The following is a 6,220-nucleotide window of genomic DNA, read 5'->3' as shown; positions in this document are numbered from 1 at the left end:
TCGTGTAACGGCAGACAGGAAAACGGATGAGGAAAGTGGGGAAAGCAACAGAATAAAAAAAGATCGCCAGCAAACTAGTACTATCACACTAAAGCATTAAACGAAAAAATGTCATCAGGGCTAAAGCAAGATGCTGTAAAACTGATCGCTTAATTTCTCCAAGATAAACGTAGTTTCATTTCCTGTAATGGAGCTAAAGTCCACACACAGACTTGTCCACAAGCAAAACTAGATCTTCTGGAATCAGAAGCAGTGACATAAAGTTCCTGCTGGAGCCGCATCTGGTAATAGCGTGATGTCACATCGCTGGCGGCTCCTGCAGTGGTAAGGAGGGGTCCCGCATGCTGATAATAGCCAGCCTGATGCCACATCGTGGGCGGCTCCTGTAGTGGTAAGGAGGTGTCCTGCAGGAGCCTCATGCTGATAATAACTGGCGGGATGTCACATCGTGGGCGGCTCCTGTACTGGTAAGGAGGGGTCCTGCAGCAGCCGCATGCTGATGATAACCGAAGTGAGTCATATTGTGGGTGGCTCCTGCAGTGCTAAGGAAGACAGAATATCGTTGCCTGCCTGATCCATCTTGGGACACGAGACGTATTTTGCAACCCGTGATATTTGTTTTGTCTGGCACGTGTGTATTGTACGCTGCCGACAGAAAATCAGACTTAATGCAGCTTCATGTTTAGTTGCCTTTCAACGTGAGGATCCCAGAATACAAACAGAAACTAGGAAATGGATTTTGCAGCCAATGATATTTTTTGTCTGCGGTCATGTGTATTGTACGCTGCAGAAAAAAATGAAGCTTGGTACAGTTTCATGTTATCTTTTTAACACAGGAATCACAGAAGCTATCTAGAGAACACGGGTTATTTAGAACTTTCCTTTCTGTAAGATGCATAATGTTCAGCCCGCTAGAACACAAAGATCTCCAATACACAAACCTCACATAGCCCAAAACCTATAAAAACATACTACCTTCAGCTTGTTCTGCTACATTATAATAAACATTCTTACAGAACAGCTGCAAAATATATTAATTAGAAAAAGCAATACTGCTAACGAGGAGGTGATGGAAATGGTTACGTTTTTATATCCTGTAATTGCTCTGCGTTTGTTACAAATAACTAATCACACTTCATTTTCGTGTTTCTTTCTTTCCTGGCTGAGCTTCAGCTGGTGCTTATGCAAATGAGGACCAGCCTTTACCCAGCATGCCGAGGAGAAGAAGAGCAGCGATACTGCTCTAATTTGTACTCCAAACAATCCGTCAGAGACGGAACGAGTGGGCACCCCTCTTTACGCATGACTGCTTTCGCCCTCTTGTACTCCCGAGAAAAGGCATTTCTCCGGTCAGCGCAAGCGTAAAGTGAGTCAGCACTTTCATAAGCATCTGCTTAGGAACTGCTTGCCATCGCTTCTCGGCCTTTTGGCTAAGATCAAGTGTAGTATCTGTTCTTATCAGTTTAATATCTGATATGTCCCTTATCTGGGGACCATATATTAAATTGATTTTTGGGACAGGGAGATGGAATAGGGGCTTGCTCCGTCCACTCCACGCATCAACCTGGTATTGCAGTATTTCCAGGAATGGTGCACCCTCCCCCTGGGAGGTTACCATGCTGGTTAAAACAGAGCCGAAGAACGCCATTTTGGTTTCTCTCCATTTCAATGACAGCTCCGCTGCTTGACGCACATCATCTCTAATAAAATTACCCTGCAAGGCCTTCTCGGTGGCCGTGCACCGCACCTACGGTCACTGCCTTGGAATTTCACCCCTTAATGCTACTCAGGCCATTTTGCACCGTCTATGCTTACACATCAACATATCACAACACGAAAAGGAGGGGACCACGGTGCCCACGTCTGCCTTAACCTCAAGCTGGAGCTTGTACACCATCAGCTTCTGGGATTCCTTCATTATCAACTTACCAGGCACTTTGCTTACCTGATCAACAAACATTTCAGAAAAGTCAACAACAAACACAAGGAGCAGTCTTTTGGCTCTTAACCTACTTGCGCTGCCAGGTGCTCCTTTAGTTACATCCTATTCCTGCAGCCACATCGTATCTGCACTAACAATTTCAAAACCGTGCAACGTTCAACAGATTTCATTATTTCATCTTAAAGCTTACAATTTTAAAAGATATTGTTCTTCACATACTATATTGTCACCATGTCCGTATATCTTTTTAAATAGCTCAACAACCGAGGAACACCACAGAATTTACTGGCTAGCCTCATTTAAGACTTCAGGTGGATTAACAAAATGCTGCTTGAGTGGTTACTGAGATATTCTAAGCTCTTTACAGAATATTACACAACCCTGTAAGGGTTGCGTTTCTTTAGTAACCCTTATGAATCCAATGCTATGAACATTTCTTTGAGATGGGAGACCACGGATAGATTTTGTCAAAAAAAGCTCAGGATGCAATCATTGGCAGTTGAATACAGGCCTCTCTACAGCTCCGTTTCATTGAATGAGTTAAGGGGTAGAAGGAGATAGGGTGAAAAGAGGAGTACAACTATTATAATGGGCTGTGGCAACAGCCATGGGTTGCCCCTACATTAATAGTAAGCCTGACTGTGTTCATGGTCCTATTTGTGAACAGACTGACGAGCTCCCAAAAGTAGTTAAGGATTTTCAAAAGGGAGTCTTGCCTTTCAAACAGGAGGACTTGGTAGCTTCCTTCCTTCGGCATTTCTTTTCAAGTGTATAATACCATCGACTTTAAACATTACACCGGGAGGTACCCCAAACTCCCATTTTCTATGTTCGGCTCCAATGTGTGAACGTCTTAGCGAAATACCACACCGTTAACATTCAGGCAGTCTGTGGCACCACGATTCAAATTAAAGGTGCATTTTATAATGCACAGGCGTATGGTGAAAACTCGGGATGCTCTGTCAAGAATCAAGTCAAGTACGACAGGAAAATGAGCAGCATGAGTGGATGTGCTGCACGTAGCTAGGTTGGTGAGATGCAACCAGTTATATGGTAGTACACGAGGTTACAGTGATGACTCTTATAGACCCAACAACAGGAGGAAAGGGAATACTGACGCTCAGTCCGGAAGCGTGGTATCAGTGGTACAGTATACAGAGCAAAAAGGGCAGACCAAGTACACACACATACACACACACGCACGCAGGACTAGTAGTGAGACAGATGCTACAATGCATGCATGTCTCGTGATGATACCGGCTCTCCACCCCAACTACATTGTAGCCTGACTCGGTGGGACATGAAAAAACGGACAATGGAAGGCATGGAAACAGTGAGTGGCAGGACAAGAGTATCAAGGACCGAATAGTAGATTATCTTCAAATGGTACAGTGGCAGGACATAGGAGACAAGACATAAGTATGTAATCCGATAATGCTTTGGGCTCACTACCTCAGCAGAGTCATCATAACCACACCTTTCATATCACGTAAGCTTTAGAGGGCAGCATCACAGAAAATTTTGCACTAAGTCATTTTGAGATGACCTGCATGTCTCTTGTCTTGTCGACGTCATAATAAAGATCCATTCTTTCAGTGCAATTGCACATTCTTCCAGTGTAACAGCAAAAAGCACCAGACCGTTTGCAAGCCGGCCCTGCCATTTCACAACTATTTCCCTGTTTTTGTACCCATTTCACACTAACCAGCTAATGCTGGATAAACACTTAGGTCACACTGGGGGAAATGGCTTCAGCCACTACCTACTTAAGTGCTTATGATCTATCTACTGTACTAAAATTGTTTTCATGCTAAAAGTTATTCGTTATACTCTACGCTTTGCTATCGATACCTACACTGTCTTTATACAGCTAATCAACAGTATGCAAATCACTTTTGCCAATACTTATGTTTAAGCCATTTAATCCGATTGCTAAATCGATTATTTCCTACCCAAAGTTACACTTGTATGCTCTCCGTATACACTTCACTTAAAGGAAAGGAGGTAATGCTAAAATTCACTTCGTGTTATTTTATAGCACCACACACTCGTGGCTTTATATGCCACTATCCCACTGCATAAATATTTTACTGCCCAAAATCATGTTGCGTAAAAATTTTTCCTTACAAAAATTATACAGAGTTACTAGTATTACCTAACTAATTGGGCCAGATTCCTAAAGATTTGGAGAAGCAGAGCAGAGAGCATTCCTGGAGTCTCGGCTGCAGACGAATTAAACAATGAAATCTATATGCAACTGAGGTGAAAGTAGCACGCGGGGGCCACATTATGTAGAGTGGGTGTCAAAAGACCAAAAAGAGCGAGAGAGAGAGAGACAGAGAGAGAGAGAGACACACACACACAGAAAATTGATCACATGAGTAATAATTACCAAAAGAAACTGAAGAACTCAATATCTGGTCTCTTGGAAGCTGTCACATTGTAAAATAAGAGCCGACTATGGTCTCGCCAACAGTGCAATCCAGCTATACGTTTAGACAGATATGTAAAAAATGTCCCCTGCCTCCATTTCCTTTGCACTGCTTTTGCTAAGGATGAAGTAAACTCAACGTCCCCAGTACCCGAAGATTATTCAAAGTTATATTAGCAGCCTAAGGTTGTTTGTAGTGTCGAGTAAATTATGCTTAGGATGAACTGCAGTGCCCAGAAAATAGAAATGGCATTCAAAAAAAGTGAGCGTTCGTGCTCTGTCATGTATTCGCCTTCCCTACAAGGTAGAGTTTCTGGGTGATGCCTTGCAAATCAGGAAAATACATCGTTTGGTACTGAGCGGAACAACAACATTCGTAAGGGCGCCGTAGAATGACGGAAAACCTTGAGAAAACCACGGTTGAGAAATGTTTCAAAAGGCTGTTCGCGATTCTAAACGTCATTACAAAGGAAGGCTTTGTATTAGTGTAGTACCTCGCAGGATGTGCAGTAGCAAGTCCCGCCCAAATCATGCCTTCCCCCGACATTTCCTGACAGCGCGTTTAAACTAGTAAATATCCGTGCTTGTGCCTCTATGAATATTGATTGCTCTGTTGTGCGGCACAAAGATCGTACATTGGATACGGCCTTAATGATCGTTACCGGTAACTAAAGTTAATTTTGCTCAGCGATCGCACAGAGTAACTGGTTCAAGTCATACAACAATAAAGGAAACGAGCACGTGCAATCACAAAGATCGGGAAATAACACCGGTAACTGTAGTGCGCACAGTACTACTTTGAAAAGTCGTGCATCATTCAATAAAGCACAGTTACAATAATTATTTCTTCTTTGTTATTTACCTGCACATGGATCGCTTGCGATACATAACATTCAATGAAGTATAACATACAGAAATTACAATGGATAAGGTATAACTGTGTGAAAAAATGACATGTACAGATTGATAACGCGTGTTTAATCAGGTAGAATACACTGCCCAGTAAACTGTCTCAATGCTCACTCAGTATTCTTAAAGGAGAACCACACGCACAGACTCAAAAAACTGTGGGGGTCAGTGTGTGTGACACCCTTGGTCACTAGTTCTGCATATGCTTGGGTCCTACCTTTTAGGCTACGTACGTAGCTGTAAAAGGCCTTGTGGTTATCCTCGGCTGCGCTTGCTAAGTTTCTCTCGGAGGAGCCCTTAGAGGATTTGACAAGTTGTCTTATTTGTTGAGGAGGGTGCTTTTCCATTGTTGGGGCCTAGGCTTTGTTTTCTCCGACAGCAACATTTTACGTGCATTGTAAAGTTTGTTAATGCTGGATGTCCGCCATGACAGCTTAATTTTACTTGGGACTCTGGCTTTGACTCTTTCTGGTGCAGCATGCATTTTCTGGAGGATATAGCGTCTGAAACTCAAATGCATATTATTTAGTGACTTCTATTCTCAGTGATTTGCGAGAAATCCACAGATTGTATGAGTAACCAACATACCTCTCAACCTCTTAGAGCAAGAAATATGGTCAAAGCCTAAAATAATGGGGGACAGATCTGAAGTATTGCTCTTACAAACTTAGAAAGTTCCTAGAGTGATAGGATCTTTGTTAATATGCACTTTCTGAAAGATATGCAGTATGAAACTCAAATGCATGTCCTTATTTAGTGACGTCAATCTTCAGTGATTTGCCAGAAAAACATAAATATTTTGAGGAACAGAGCAAAACTATGAGGCAAAAATCTGGACATTCTGTGAAAATTTGGACAGTTGAGCGCTATGCTTTAGTTTAACCCCGTGGTTGTGGCTAGTAGATTTTTTCCTCCAAGGTGAATAAATCACCACCGCT

At 42.6% G+C, this 6,220-nt stretch overlaps 1 non-coding gene across 1 annotated transcript; it reads left to right on the top strand.

The window, feature by feature from the left end:
- Positions 1-1,410: 1,410 nt before the first annotated feature.
- Positions 1,411-1,601, top strand: LOC122814618. The gene has a single exon (XR_006366839.1). It is a non-coding gene; the product is annotated as a U2 spliceosomal RNA (small nuclear RNA).
- Positions 1,602-6,220: the final 4,619 nt, after the last annotated feature.

The sequence above is a fragment of the Protopterus annectens genome, chromosome 10.part0 (assembly GCF_019279795.1).
Source record: "Protopterus annectens isolate FY-2018-M chromosome 10.part0, PAN1.0, whole genome shotgun sequence".
Taxonomy (NCBI): Eukaryota; Metazoa; Chordata; order Ceratodontiformes; family Protopteridae; genus Protopterus; species Protopterus annectens.
Note: the sequence above shows the minus strand (reverse complement) of the source record. Positions and strands in the feature narration are given on the sequence as shown.